The following is a 15,969-nucleotide window of genomic DNA, read 5'->3' as shown; positions in this document are numbered from 1 at the left end:
CAACTTCGGCGGCAGGTTCAGCGCCAGTGAGATCAGGTTCGGCCTCTCCTCGGCGAGTTCGCGACGGCATACCGGCTGCTTATCGTCCTTGATTCATGCAACGCTCTTTAAATCGCTCGAGGCCAAGGCACGTCCGAGCCTGACGAATCGCGTCTCGTAATCGCCGAGAAGACGAGATCGATCTCTTCGAGAAGGATCGTTCGATCGAAACGTCGCAATAAATCCTACCAAGGCAAAATGCCAAGAGGAGAGAGGAGAAGGAGGAAGAGGAGAGGGAGATGGAAAAAGGAGGGGGAGGATGATACGGTGTGTGGCTATGGCGGTGGCGAAGAACGTTCGTCTTTTCGAGGTGATAATGACGAGAGGAACAACACGGCGAAACGCACGGTAGCCATCGAGCCGGGTGTCTCTTTCCCGTGTAACCGAATAGCGATGCTAATCTTGCCTCGGTCCGTGGATACGTGGAACGAGAGAGGCCCTGCGTGTCCGAGAGCCATCCAGGCCGAGTTCCAGTTCCAGGACCGGCGCCGTCGCTAGCCCGGTGTCCGCTTCCAGTCCTAATACCCTTTATCGCGAATTAAGATGTTGTCGGGGTGTGGTGCCCATTTCCTCTTTCTTCGAATTGGCACCGAGTGAATTACGAAGTAGCTTTAGCCCGTTACCGAGAAGAAACGATCGACATCTCGGATCGGAAAGATAAAAGTAATTACGCGAGACCGCGTGCGTTTACCCATCGAGAGAGGAAGCACCGGTTCGGAATACGAACGGGTGCTATCTTTCATCGTGGCCGCTTTGTTTGTCGATAAAACTCAACGAGAACTTTGGATCATCGAGAACCTATAATCATCGACAAATTCATTAACTTTTCAAGAGTTCTTCATGATTGCGTGCATCTATTTATTCTCTCTATTATTTTACGTCTACTCTTTCCTATCCGATGCTTTCTCCAAATAATTTGTCAGTATCGTCGACAAACAAAAAAAAGCGTTCTTGTACGGGCAAAGAAGAGGCTCTCCCTGAAATATGTCGCGCGTTGCGAGTTAGTTTAATATGCAAATGGTCGCTGAAGATAACGGGTCGATCCGTGAAGAGTGAAGAAGGCCAAGTCGTGATTCCGGTAGCCGTGTCTTCCCAGCCCTGCGTCTCTTACCTTCTCCTTCTCCTCCTCCTTCTTCTTCTTCTTCTTCTTCTTCTTCTTCTTCTTCTTCTTCTTCTCTTCTCTTCTCTTCTTCTTCTCCGGAGCTTTCGACGGTCTTACAGAGAGGCGCTCGAGTCCACGGGCACAGGAGAGAAAGAAGGAGAGAAGATAAGAGAGAGGGAAACAGGGAGCCAGCTTGCTCGCTCCTGGTGAGTGAATTGAGAGATAAGGGGCCCACGCTTAGCCCCCCATGGACGGCCAGGGACGCATCCTGCACCTTCCCGACTTGACCGAGAGATCGAATCGAGAGAGATCCGAGTTAACGGAAAGAGCCTTTCTTCTTCCTTTGCTTTTAGAATGAAAAAAGAAAAGAAACAAAAACAAAAAAATACTCGAAACGATCGATCTTTCAGGGAATAAGAAGTAAGGATAATGTAAAGGATCCCCTAGCAGCAGCTGCAACTGCTGATTTAAATCCTATCGAAAGGGATAACCTCGAACCGATATGGACGTAGAAGGAAGAATCGAATGGATAACGTCGAATCAAAATCTTCCATCGGACAGCGCGCGATAATCTCAAAAGGATTCACCGATTGGACGCTCTCGTACATCCCTGCACGCTTAATCCTGTAATGGCCCGGCGAAGATGCGAGCGTGTCGTGCGGAGGTGTATCTCTACTCTCCTCCATCCTGTAGCGGCGTCGGCGGCGGCTGGTCCTCCTCTTCCTCGCGTCTCTCGATCCCTAACTCGACCGGTGAAGCGTGATCGCTGCTTCGACGGTGGTGAGAAGAAGTCGAGGAAGGAGAGAAACAGCATCGTCTCTGTCTCTCGTAGAGAAAGGACCAAGACGATGGACTACACGGACTACGACGACTAGTAAGACGAAGACGACTACTTAGATGAGAGAGAGAGAGAGAGAGAGAGAGAGAGAGAGAGAGAGGAGGCTTACCGCCTTGGCCTTACCGGTATTCGTTGCTGTCGTCGGAGGCTCCGGAGGGAGTCGAACGGGCGGAGAGAGTCGAGGGGGTTGGTAGCTAAGGTAGGTAAGCGCTTCATTAGGCCGCGAGAGCTCCCTAATTACACACGGCCTCATTAGCGGCTTCCATTCTCCCTCTCTATCTCTCTCTCTCTCTCTCTCCCTCACCATCTTACTCTACCATTCCCTCTTCCACGCCTTCGAGCCGCGGCCCTACTCGTAGGTATATCCTCTGAAAGTACCTCGCCCTCCGCGCGCTATCTCTCACTCTTCTCCGCAGATATACGAGCGATGGTGGCGGTGGTGGCGGCGAGGGAGCGAGAGGCGTGTATACACGCTAGAAAGAGGGAGATTGAGAGGAGGTGGAGGACGAACTCGGGGGAGCCACAACGCCGTGTTCGTCGCCGCAATGAGCTTCCCAACAACCGACTGCAGCTATGTGTCTGCCTAAACGAACCAGCAAACCGCCAAATGGCACCTGATCGTTCTACCGAACATTCGTGAATTATTTCACGCGTACAAAGAGAAAGAGGGAATGTTTGGGTGGAAGGATCGCGTGAAAGGTAATGGCAGGGTTCTTACGAGCTAGCAATAGGTACGAACGTGGAAGCGTGTAAAAGTCGCGCAATGAAATTAAACCGTGACGCGATCAAAGAACCGGCACGGCAAAAGAAACGAGGAAAATCACGGATAGAGCCGTCTCGCGTGACTCGGAGAAACCTACGGACCTTCGAACATTGTTCGCGCTACCGCAATTCTTATTAATTAACTCTCTCTCTCTCTCTCTCTCTCTCTTCCCCTCCCTCCCTCCCTTTCTCTCTCTCTCTCTCTCTTGACACTTGAGAAGGTTCCTCGAAAAATGAAGAGCCTCGTATACATCCTGACCCTAACGCCGTCGAATACCAACGCACGTTCCGCTAATAGACCGCTCATTATTTATGCATTTAAAAGGCACAGACAGACAAAGAGAGAGAGAGAGAGAGAGATAGAGTGAGAGAAAGGGTCTCCCTCTTGGCAACCCTTTCGCGTCGTCCCTTTCGATCGAAAATGGCAACGATGTCATTTCGAACCCCTTTTAACTACCAGCCAAAAAGGGGCTCAAAGTCCAGGACACCCCCGTTACGATTCGAAATGTCGCTTAACAGAAGGAATGCATTCCTCGGAAACGATAAAGAATTCTGTTCCGGCGAATACACCTGGTCGAATGGTTTCGTTCGCGATCGATGTTCATCGTCCGTCCATCCGTCCGTCCATTCGTCCGTCCGTCCGTCCACCCGTCCGTCCGTCCGTCCGTCCGTCCGTTCGTCCGTTCATCCGTCCAGTCCATCCATCCGGCGTTCCTTTTCGTCGGGGTTGAATGCGTTGGCGCGCGGATGAGAGGGGGGTGGTGGCTGCGGTGGTCCGCGGGGCTCCGCCGGAAACGGTCCATCACGTGACCACGTGACCACGTGACGGTCTGGCCTTTGTTCCGCGCGATCATTAGTCTGTCAATATGCCCAAACGACGCTCCGGCCTCTACGCTCGTCCACGGTCTCTAACGTTCGCCGACGAACGTACGCCGAGAGCGGGTCTATCTATAGGTATACGTAGGTGTATCTACCTGCACAATGCGTCCATTGTCTTCCGTGCTCTCGCGTATTATATTCTCCCATTATGCACGTGGACGCGTGCGTGGACGCGTGCGTGCACGCTCGAATCGCGCGAAAGATCGTGATTTCACGACGTTGGATAGCTGGTAGAATAGAATAGAGCAGAGAGAGAGAGAGAGAGAGAGAGAAAGAGAGAGAGAGGTAGACGAATCGTATCGCGGGAGATCCGTAAATCACGTTCGAGTCGATTGGATAATCCGACGGTGTTAACGCTCTCGCCACCTCCGCTTCCTCGGGATCTTCCGATGATCCCAAAGGCGTCCCTGCGCGTCTTCGTCGCTCTTCGTGTCGCCAGAGAGACAGAGAAAGGAGAGAGAGAGAGAGAGAGAGAGAGAGAGAGAGAGAGAGGGAAAGAGGGAAAGAGGGAAAGAGAAAAGACTACGCTCCCTCTGGCACGTTAAATCCAGATATATGATGCGCGACCGTGACATGCAAATCTGGTCAAAGCCCGGCGCCATTACGTTTTCAAATCTTTAAAGTGTGTTTAGACAGCCGTCGCGGGGGCAACGACGATGCACCCTCTTTCCTACACGTGTCCTTCTCCAAACGATATCGGTATATTGAAGATAGATAAGCGCACCCTAAGCAATAGACAGACGAGAAATACGTAGTTGGATTTGATCACGATCGAGCACCGCTGCGCTTTCGATCAACGAGTCTTCGACGTGGACGATCGATGCGCACGACTACGACGACGAGAACGACAGCGATCGGTTCTCTCGCGGAGACGAGTTTTTGTCCTTCGCCGAGGCCGTTCATCGGAGTTTATTTCGTTCGATTCGTGCGGCCACGCAACAGGGCGGTCCACGTATAGGACCCTGCTAAGGATATACCATGGCGCGCGCGCGCTATATCGTGTGCTCCTCGTTTTACGTTTTATAGCGAGCCCAATTAATGTCCGACAAAAAGTAGCCAGATTCGAGGGTGGTCGACACCCACCGTTGAGAGGGACCATCGAGGAGCGGCCATCGATCGCGTTCGAGGACATCACCAAAGACAACGACGTGAATGATCCAGAGTCGAGATCAAGAGGAGTTCGGGGTCAAGCTCGTCGTCGATCTTTCGGACGACGAATTCACGGACATTGTCCAGAGCTGATAAGAAGGGCTTCTTGCGATTCGACCGTTGTTCTCCCTTTGTTTTTTGTCCTCTTCAAGCCCATGAATCCTTCTATCCCTTTTCGCGATTGAAAGACAAAGAGATGAAACGAACGTTTCGTGGTATTTCGCTTCTCGATTGCGCTCTGACTTTTGCTCTTTGTGTTTTACGCTCTCACTCGCTCTCTCTCTCTCTCTCTCTCTCTCTCTCTCTTTTTCTCTCTCTCTGACTCTGACTGATTGGCTGGCTGACTGGACACGCCCGAATAATCGACGAGTTACGTCGTCGATGTCAAAGCTCGTTGCGAGGAGACAAACTTTTTCCTCTCTCGATACGCTAGCGAGTTCGAAAGCAGTAGCCCGAAGGATCGAAGGCGGTACTACACCGAGCATGTAATAATAATAAATACCGGAGCGGATTCGCGCGCGATTCGTAAGCGTGGAAGCCGTAGAACAATGGACGAACTCGAGTCCGAGCGAGCGGAGGAACCCTCGACACAATGGGAACCAAGTTGCCGGTCTGACCTCCGACCTCGAGTTCTTCGCCGGCGCGCCACCGCTTTCGGATTCGTCCGTTCGATTGTGTGCTAATGCCTTCTCTCCGTCGTCCGCACCCTCCGAGAGCCATCCTCCGCGCTTTCCCTCCGCTTTCCCTCCGATCGATCGGAATCGATGTATTCGCGAGCGAGAATTGTGAATAGAGAACGAAGAGAGAGAAAGAGAGACAGAGGGAGAGAGAGAGAGAGAGAGAGAGAGAGAGAGAGAAACAGAGAAACAGATAGAGATAAAGGGGGAGAGAGAGAGAGGGAGAGAGAGGAAGGAAGAAAGAGAAACGAGTCCTTCTCTCTACTTTTCCAGCAACATTGCGTTTGGATCCGCGAAGGGTGAGTACGCTTTCCGGTGGCCTTGCACCCGAATTCGAAACTTTCCCCGTTAGCTCGCGGCGCGCTAGAGGAGAGGCAAAGAGAAGAGAGGAGAAGCGAGCGAGAAGAGAGCGTGAGACAGAGAGATAGAGAGTGAGAGGGAGAGAGAAAGAGGGTCGGGACACGAAGGTCAGTGTCTGCATAAAAGCACGCGAGCTGCCGCTGGAGGCTACAGACTGTCGGTTCGAGACTGCCGAGGCGTTTGCTATGCGGGCTGCGCAGGCCGCGGCTACGTGCCCTGCCTGACGAGCCACGACTCAAATTCAACTCAAACTCTGCTTTCTGCATCTGCTATTCCGCTTTCCCTCCTTGCCGACCTACGTATGTGTACGTTAGACGGCTAGAGCCGCGCTCTAGATTTCGATCGGCCGATCCAGGAACTTTCTTTCCGTTGCGTACTTTTCTTTTTTTCTCTCGCTTAAGGGAAATGAGTATTTTTTTCTTTCTTTCTTCTTTTTTTTTACGTTTTAATGGTACTGACAAGCGAGGGACACGAGCAAGGGGTTCGAAAAATATGTAGGGACGATTATCCGACGTTACAGTAATTAAACCGAAATAAAAATCCATCCGCTCGGTCGTTCATCGATCCTCGCTCCGACCATTTTTCGTTGTCACACCTCCTACTGTCCTCTCGACCGCCCTCCCTGTTCAACGCTTTCCGATTCTCTCCCGCGGGTCTCCCCCTAACTGCCATGTTTTTCTCCTTCATCGTCGACACCTCGCTCGTGTCCGGCCTGCTAATAACCCACCGTCAACGAAATTATTGCCTTTCGTTTTCCCATTCGTTTCTCGGTAACAATTTTGAAGGTGAAAAAGAAAGAGAGAGAGAGAGAGAGAGAGAGAGAGAGAGAGAGAGAGAGAAAAAAGAGAAAGAAAGAACGAACGCGCATGCCACGATCGACGAAAACACGACTCTTCTAATCTCGCTCGTAGCGTGTACGCGCTACCGGCGGATCAGCTGACTAGCAAAGCTGACCTAATTATTATGCATTTATTCGCGCGTATTCAAATGCGCCGTGCGGCGTTGGCTGTTCTCTCCCTCTCTCTTTCTCCTTCTCTCTCTCTCTCTCTCTCTCTCTCTCTTACTCTTTCTCTCTCTCTCTCTCTCTCTCTCTCTGCTTCTCATCCTATCGTCCTCTCCTTCTTCCTCTTTCGCGCACGCATCCGTAACATCTATCGGTCTCCTTCGCGCCAAACTACTATATTCGTGTTTTCGTGCACGCACGAAGGCTAACAGAGACCGATCGGGCTCAAAGACGGAAACTCTTTAGCATCGTTCGCCGGACTCGCGAAGCGCTACTACCTAATGCGGCTCTCTTCCGACGTGGCTTGACTTTATCGATCCACCTTCCGTCTCTCTTACCTATCAACAACGACTTGGGAACGAACCGTCCGAGGAATCCTTTACTGCTACGAGCTAAATCAGTTCGATACGAAACGATTTCGAGCTAATTGGATAGCGGGTAGAAAGTATGCGATCGGCAATTACGGAATCGATCGCGAGCACGGTAGCGAGTAACAGCTAGTGCCAGACACCGATGTTGTCTCTTTCAAGGACGGAATCTGCAAGACATGAGGACAAAAAATTGCCGATCGATCGGGGAAAAGAGACAGAGAGAGGGAGATGATGAGAGGGAGAGAGAGAAAAGGGGAAGAGATTTTGCACAGCGGTTGTGGAAATCGGAAAGATGATGGCGTCGTGGGATCGATAAGCCGGTATCTCGTCGATGGAACAGGTGTAGGCCGAATTCCCACGTCCTATTGCTTCTACGATCTGACGAATCTACTCGCAAGAGCTAATCAGCGTACCGATGACTTCGGGGAAGGCATTCCAAAACACGACGAGGCGGCTCTCCTCGATAACAGGCCTTGCCGGAATAGCTATCTCGTGTCGGTCGTCCAGCCTCCTCATCCTCCTCTACTATTCCTCTTGCTCTTCCCTCGTGTCGGTCTGTCGGTCGGTCGGTCGGTCGATGCTTCGGTCTCGTCCGCGGTGAAGCAGCCAACAGCAACGAACAAGAGAGAGAGAGAGAGAGAGAGAGAGGGAGGGAGGGAGAGAGAGAGCTCGCACGCACAGGCGTCCTCTCTCTCTCTCGACGCACAGGCGCGTGTTCGTACGTACAGTGAGTAGGAGCAGTGCGGGAGGGCGTCTCGGCGCCATGCTGATTTGCATGCGCCGCCATGACGGCCAGCACCGCTCAAGCGGAGTTCGAGAGGGGTTGCGCGAGCCGACGGAGGGTTCGGAGGGTGAGCATCGATCGCTTTCTCCTTTTCCCGCCTTCCCTCCTCTCCTATCCTTCCTCTCTCTCTCTCTCTCTCTCTCTCTCTCTCTCTCTCTCTCTCTCTCTGTCCTTCTCTCTATCTATCTCTCTTTGCTTGGAGGATATTCACCCTCCTCGGAGTGGTCACGGTCTCCACCGCGAAATTCGCCTTCCTTTATTGAATGTCGACCGAGAAGATCCGAGTACCGTGAACCTGTCGCCAGTTACTCGTCACCGTTCGTTGACGTTGATTCCACTTTTACGAGCATACGATATACGAGCCAACATTATCCTCTTACGCCTTATAATCGTATCATAAAGAGAGAAAGAACAAAAGTTGGAGTTTTGAAATCGATCAGAGACGTCAATAATATCTCTATAGATTTTTCTTTAGTAATTTCCTGGCAAAGATAAAGAGAGATGTGTGTGAAAGAGAGAGAGAGAGAGAGAGAGAGAGAGAGAGAGAGAGAGAATAACGCGGCAAATAGAAGGACAGACAAACGAACGGAAGGAAGGAAGGAAGGAAGGAAGAAACGAAAAAGGGGTGAAGGAGAGCAGCAACGACCTGGCGAACAGCGGCCGTAGTCGTCTATTTACTTATGCAGCCGGCGATAGGGACGAAGGGGTGTAAGGGGTTGGAGCCTCAGGCTCTGTTTGTTTTCGTTGGACCACATAGCGTGATACGTTTGCGTAATGCGCTACGTCCGTCGTCCTTTCCTCCTTCTCTCTGGCAACCCCACTGGCATTGCCTCCATCGCGTACACCCCTCTTTCTCTCACAGCACCCCCTCCTTGCCGCTATCCTCCTCCGGGGGTAGCAACGGCTGCGGTGGAATCTGCCAGGCGGTAACTCATCCGCACGCCCGTATTCTCGGATATGTTTTTGCTCATTCTATCTCTCTCTCTCTCTCTCTCTGTCACACACACACATACACACACACACACAGCCCACAATCACATACACGCGCGCGTGCGAGCACATACATACAATTGCTCCTTCCTCCGTCTCTATATTTTCCTCTTCTCTACCAGAGCCACCCATGCCTCGTCGTCTATCCTATCGTCCTTCATTTTCATTTTCGGCAAAGAGCAGGAACGCGTCGAGACAAAGACCGCGCCCGGAAAAAGAATAACAGATAATAAAAACGTTCGGTCGCATTAAATGCACCATAAATCACTGTCGGATAAAGCGTTACGTTCTCCGATCCGGCGGTAGCGTAGCGTTCGAACGGTATTCCGCGCTAAATCGACGTTCTCTCTTTCCCTCGCGATGACCACAGGATGCCACGAAACGAACAGCGGAGCTAGAGATCCTATCTGATCGGCTAATTTAACTCGGTAAGGTAATTATACGCGAATACCGATCTCCTCGTCGAGATCCAGTCCTGATTTTTTTTTTCCGCGTTCCACGCTCTATGATCCGAGCATACGGTTGAATTGATAAAACGGATATTAAAGTTGCGAGAGCGTACCGTTACAAACGTACCGTAAATACTTAGGTACGCAAGCGCTTTGCGTCCCTTTTTGTTCTGTCGAGAAGAACGATAACATCGTAAACCATTCCTTTGCCCTTTCTCCTAGCGTTCATCGGTGACTCATTGACTCTATCGAGATTCGGTCGTCAAATTCGTAGGGAGTTTTTCTTTTTTTTCTTCTCTCTTCTTCTTCTTTTGTTTCTTTATTTTTTTTTCTTTTTTTTTTTTTTTTTTTTTTTTTTTTAATTATAAAGAAGAGTAGCAGAGAACGATAGCCGGGTAGGACAATAATAAGGGGACAGTGACCTCGATAACGGGAAAATCGAAAAACGGATAAAGAGAGAGAAAGAGAGGTCGATCCGAAGTAAGGTTTTACGGGATGCCTTCCGATGGAAGAACCGTCGATGTGTAGAAAGTCAGCAAATATCTAAAAAGACTATCCGTACGTAGGTATAGTTGTATAGCTGGGAGTGTATGAGTCTTGTCCGCGTAAAGCTAGGTGTACTCGCGTACTTTTCTCAGATATCTATGTAGTACGAGGTGGATGGGAAAAGAGACTGAAAGATGGGAGAAGGAGAAAGATAGAGAGGGAGAGAAAGTAGGGAGTAGAGCGGGGTGAGTAGAGATGGTGTGGACCCCTTGGATGGTTGCCTCATGAAAGATGCATAAGACGACTCACCGGGGGCGCGATAAAGAGTCGACAACAGACAGACCGACAGTCACCCCTGTTCACCCCCTTCCTAATACCCGTTGCAATACAGTGCCACCCTGCGCGTATAGGAATACCGAGATGCGGCTACCACCCACCACCGCAGGAGGGTGGGTCCCGCTATCAATTAATTATAATCTAGATTGATGGATCCGATCCATAGCCGTATCGGAGATTAGTCTCGCTGCTGTCGTTGCCAAGCCTCCATCCGAAAAACTACCAAAAAGAGAGAGACAGAGAGAGAGAGAGAGAGAGAGAGAGAGAGAGAGAGAGAGAGAGAGAGAGAAAATGACTTTGGACGTCGAGGTTGGAGCTAGAGGTCCGTTCGTTCGACGTTTTTTCGACGACGACTCTTGGAGGAAGAGAACGGCATTGGCAGGAAGAAAACGGAAGCGTCGACGTTACGTCGAGTTACGTTCGCGGGGTCTCTAGGCTAATGGCATGCAAGCGAGCGCCGGTGCGATGGCGGCAAGCTACCGGCTTGCCCGGTCGATAGGAATTAGCATTTTTATGGGTCTATCTCGCTTACGTGCTACGATGCCCCGTGGCACCAAGATTCTTTCGCATTGTTCACGCACGCCTTCTCCTCTCTTTCTCTCCCTCTCTTCCCTTCCACCCTCCCTCGCCTCGTCCCTCTACTTTTCTCTCCCTCTCTCCTTATCCTCCTGGCGTATTTCGCGTCGATGTAAAACGATCGTCCTCGGGAACTTTCTTCGAAAGTCATCCACCTCGAAACTCTCGGCGAACGAACCGGAAGATCCAAACGGAAGAACGTATTTTCACCGATAAGCGACTATTCGATATTTTCTTCTCTCCCACGCTCGATCGCCTTCTTTCTTCTCCTCCTGAACCTCTTGATGCGCCAAACTTCCGCTCTATGATCCGCTAACTTCTCAACGATGGGAAGATTCGCTCGCGGTTGCTTCTCGTCGACGTGTCAGAAGGTCCTCCGCCGATCTGTGTGCGGTCTCGCTCTTGCTGCACGCTCGAAATAAAAAGGATCGATAATAAATCGGTTGCCGCTACCAGTGAAACGTAGAGCGTTCTCTTGTCTTCCTCGGAGGCGCCGCGAAAAAACTTGCGCCGCGTAGAAAGATCAACTTCTTTGGCAAATCGACCGCGGCCATCGGCTAATTGCCGATGCTGCCGCGCGAGCGACTTTCGAGAAGCGCTCTTACTACTCCCTCCTCCTCCTCCTCCTCCTCCTTGGAAGCGAGGAGGAGGAGGAGGAGGAGGAGGAGTATCGTTCTACGTTACTCTCGAAAAACTCGAATATCGATTCTTGCCATATGCGGACAAGCCTCGCCATATTACATGTACACACCAGCCTACTTGTCATCGCGAGGTAAAACAGCCGACTACTTGCCAAGTATTCAAATCGTTTAAAGATTCGATTAAGATATCGGCGTATCGTTATGGCGTATACAGCTGGTATCGATCTCGAAAATCTCGCGAATTTACCGCGACAAGATCGAGATCGAGATCGAGAGAAGAAGAGGAGATGCACGACGGTCGAAGGTTAAACACACGTGTGCCGAGCAAAATACTAGCGTAGAAGCTATGAGGTGTTTAGTGCGTATTACGGGGGTAAGGGCCGCCATCGAGGGATGGCACGTAGAGAGCGTCGCGAAGAGTCGAAGCGAGACCGAGGACGAGAGAGGGTGGAAGAGGAGCGAGAGAGAGAGAGAGAGAGAGTGAGAGAGGGAGGGAGGGAGGAGGGGACGCATCGAAGGGCCGGAGGGTATTCGGTGAAAGGCGCTTGCGCGTTTCCATGGGCACCGTGTCTCTATACGCCCCTTCTTCCGCGAAAGAGAGTTAGGTATACATCCCATTCCAGCGCATTCGTCCCCCCTTTAGTCACTCCATCTCGTTCTGTCACTGCTCGTTCTACGCGCCCCGCTGCCCACTCCAAAATCCTTTGCTTTCTCTCTCTCTCTCTCTCTCTCTCTCTGCCCCTCTTACCGCTCACTTCCTCCTCTTCTTCTTCTTCTTCTTCATCCTCCTCCTCCTCCTCCTCCTCTTATTCTTACTCTTTGGATTCTTCCTTTCCGATTTTCTCATCTCATTCCGTGTTTCCGTATTCGAATGGGTGATAGTTGACTTTGCCGAAATTTTTCCTTTCCTTTTTTTTCTTCTTCTTTCCTTTTTTTTTTTTTTTTCTTTTTTTATCACTCGGAATAAAACGAGATCAAAGAGTTTTACGTGGTGCTTAAATCGCGACTTGGTAATGCAACGGTAAGCGAGAGACATTCAACCTGTTTTCGCTTCTGTCAACTTTATTTCCAACGATATCGTTACATAAGAGTCGGTGCAATTTCAAGATATACCGGTATATCCTATCTTAATGAATTCTAAAGCGGTTTTCCTTTCGAACCGTCCCCATTCTTGCGGGGTCAGCGTGTTAAGCGTAGGTGCGTTTCAGTCGCTTTCCTTTAAACGACATAAAAAACCGATCGACCGCTTTTCGGTGTTTACTTCGGGAAATACAAATTCCGTGCGAAACTTTGGTCAGGTTTTCTCTCTCTCTCTCTCTCTCTCTCTCTCTCTCGAGTTAAAATAAGAAGGTGGGATGTTTTTTAGGAAGAGTGGAGAGTTTTATAGGTTGACAACAACCTAGGCAGTTCGATGATGATCGAATAGGAAGATACAAAAACTTCGTCAATTTCGAATATAAAGCGCATATAATTTGGATCGAACGACGATGCGAGAACACCGAGCGAATACTTAGAATTACTCTTACGCAACAACCTGTTTTACAAGATACATTATCCCACGCGATTCGTGTCGCGCGTGGGTTATGGCATTGACTGCGGGTCGCGTTTATGACGGAGTTTAACTAACAACTTTTTGGAGAGACGTCTCTGTTCTAAAACGGAGTAGAGGAAGCAAACGGATCAGACACGCTGATTGGTCAATTCGGAATGAGGAAATGAAATAAAAAAAAAAAAAAAAAAAAAAAAAAAAAAAAAAAAGGAAGAAAAAGAACGCGAAGAGAGAAAAGAATGCGAAAACGAAAAGGGCTGTTTATGATTTTTCTATTGAAGCGTAACTAGGTGGCACGCGATGTGGTACGTGTAATAAAGTCCTTTACGCGGCAACTAACCGCTCGAGGGTTCGAACGGAGCACCGCGTGCGTTTACCGTTTACTATCGGCGTTACAGCCGGTCGTACACATAAATCGCTTTACGATCTGTCGCTAAAAACGGATTTCATGCGAAAGTAGGTAGCTGCTAGAGGTAAGCTCGGCCTACCTCTCCCTCCGCGTCGGTCTTTCCCTCTGGAAGGGCTTGTCGTTTTCTCCTGAGGAGAAGGAACAAAAATTAATACCGTCGATGATCGCTCGTCGTCGGAGTTTGCGAGGACAGAGCGTAGTAGAGGATAGGGTAGGGTAGGGTAGGTAGATACGTAGCGCGCGCACGAGATGGAGTAGGGCGAGAGGACAAGATGATGGATGGTTCCTCTCTCTTCTCTCTTTAGCTCTCTCTCTCTCTCTCCCACCTCGCTCTTAGCAGCGAGAAGTGAGGGCGTCTCGACGCTGACGACGATGCTGACGCTAATGAGCAAAATATGAGGCGCCACTCCTTCCTCTCTTTCGTTTCTCAGGCCCCCCTCTCTCTCTCTCTCTCTGCCTATCACCCTCCGCTCTTTCTGCTTCTCTCCACTCCACTCTCCGTTCCTCCCTTTCTTCCTCCGTCGTACGTGCCCTCCTCCTCCGCGGCTGCTATCGATTGCGTTCTCCGAAAGCGCGAGAGAAGACGAAAGCTACGAGTCCAAAAGAAAGAGCCCTCCTTCCTCATCTTTCATCTCTTTCCCTTCCTTTTTTTTAGGATGGATGGCCATTAAAAGGGCTCTGCCGTTGCTCGGTCGCACCTCCGCGCTCTCGAGGACGCTCGTTCGCGCGGAAACGCGAAGCATTAACGAGTGGAACTCGTCGCCGCATATCCCTTTTTCTTTCTTTCGTTCTTTCGTTCGTTCGTTCGTTCGTTCGTTCGTTCGTTCTTTCTTTCTTTCTTTCTTTCTTTCTTTCTTTCTTTCCTCGACCCCGCCCTCTCGCTTCGACTCTTCGCTAGTGCCGGATGTCCACACTCGTTTTTACCGAGTGGACGGGACCAGAACCCGACGAAAAAGGGACCCGTTTAATTTCATTTCGTCGGCACCGCCCGCCCGCCCTCCCTCCCTCCCTCTCTCTCTCTTTCTCTCTCTCTCCTCTCCGCAAACCCTCCTTTCTATTTCTTTTTCGATCCTTCTCCGTTCGACGCCCGAAGCGACGAGACACAAGATCCAGACGCAACGCGAAAAAGAAAGCCCTCGCTTTTACGTTTTACGAGCCTTCGCCAACTTCCACTTCCTCCTCCCTCGTTCCTCCTCCTTCGGAGGTTCCTTTAAAGAAGCTCCCATAGTTACTTAGGAACTAAGTTTATCGGGTAACGCTTTCTTATCTCCTCGTCTTTCTCTCTTACGAATCAACGATGCGTGCTGGAAGGTCTCGTTAGAAATGAGCCGAGCCAGTCGTTTTCCCTAGCGAGTCGTTAACGAAAAACTACTCTCGCTTCCTCTCTTCGTGGCTAAAATTATTCGCGCTTTTTGCCTTACGAAGGACGCAAGTAACCCGAAGTTGGAGAGTAAGCTCCAGAGAAAGATCGGCAAAGTCACGAGAAGAGTAGGAGAAAGAGGGAGGAGGAGGAGGAGAAGAAAGACGCGGAGGTAGGGCAAATTAATTAATTTGGCAAATCATCGCATCCCAGTGTAAACAGGGTGCTTCGATCTGTCTTCCGAGTACAAAGGGAAGGGTGGAGGTGCCGAGAGGGGGTTAACAAGGGCGCGCGGACCGGTATATAGGTAGTCTTTGCCATCGAGGGCTGAAGAAGGAAGAGGAGGATAGGAGAAGGAAGAGGAGGAGGAACCGTGGAGCTTTTCTAGTACGCCGCCGGTGGATATCAAAGGGGAAGACGAGGGATATCAATCCCTGGAGAAGCCATCTTTCGTCTCTCTCTCTCTCTCTCTCTCTCTCTCTCTCTCTCTCTCTCTCTCTATCTATCTCTCTTCCCAGTCGATGCTTCCGCAGTTCTCAACCGCGAAATTCTCCGCGCGGAATTTATCGTCGCTGTATTCGAGCATCTCTTCCCACTCCGGTTTTTCGTTCCTCGTCGAGTGATCAGAATTTTTCAAAGCAAGAGAGCCCGTGTCGTTCCTATACTCTCCCGGTCTAAGGAACTCTTTCGAGAGTAAATTTTTCATTCAGAGGAAGAGAAGAATCGATCGGTGTAGCGACTTCGCGTGCAAGACCTGATTTTCGCAGGACAGCCGTGAAACAAAGTACGCGGACCTTTTCTTTCTTCGTCGTCGTCGTCGTCGTCGTCGTCGTCGTACTCGGCGGTGGTGGCCTATCTTATCGGTTTCGTAGAATCGAGGCCCACGCGAGGTCAAGGCGGACCTGCACGAATCATCGGCCCTTTCTACGGGGTCACCCCTTTCGTACGATTCTCGAGAAGTTAGGCGTATTGACTGGTCTACTATGTCGTTCTATCTCTCGGTCGTTCGCGTCGCGATGAAAGGCAAATTTGGAATATGAAGGAAACTGTGAGCACCCCTACAGAATCCCTCGCTCTTCCGTCATCGCGTTCTTCTCCCTCCTCTCACCTTCTCGCTCTGTCCGCCTGTCTGTCTCTCAACCCACCCTTCGCCCCCTCCCCCAGGCCCGTCGCAACCACCCTGCGAGCGCCTATCTATCTATCCGAGCG

General features: G+C 50.6%; 1 protein-coding gene across 1 annotated transcript in view; it reads left to right on the top strand.

Moving 5' to 3' along the window:
* Positions 1-15,969, top strand: part of Usp10 (ubiquitin specific protease 10) — a 105,414-nt gene that overhangs the window by 13,678 nt on the left and 75,767 nt on the right. The window lies entirely within an intron of this gene.

The sequence above is a fragment of the Vespa mandarinia genome, chromosome 25, assembly GCF_050613455.1.
Source record: "Vespa mandarinia isolate Hongniang chromosome 25, ASM5061345v1, whole genome shotgun sequence".
Lineage (NCBI taxonomy): Eukaryota > Metazoa > Arthropoda > Insecta > Hymenoptera > Vespidae > Vespa > Vespa mandarinia.
This window is presented reverse-complemented; position numbering and strand designations above follow the sequence as displayed.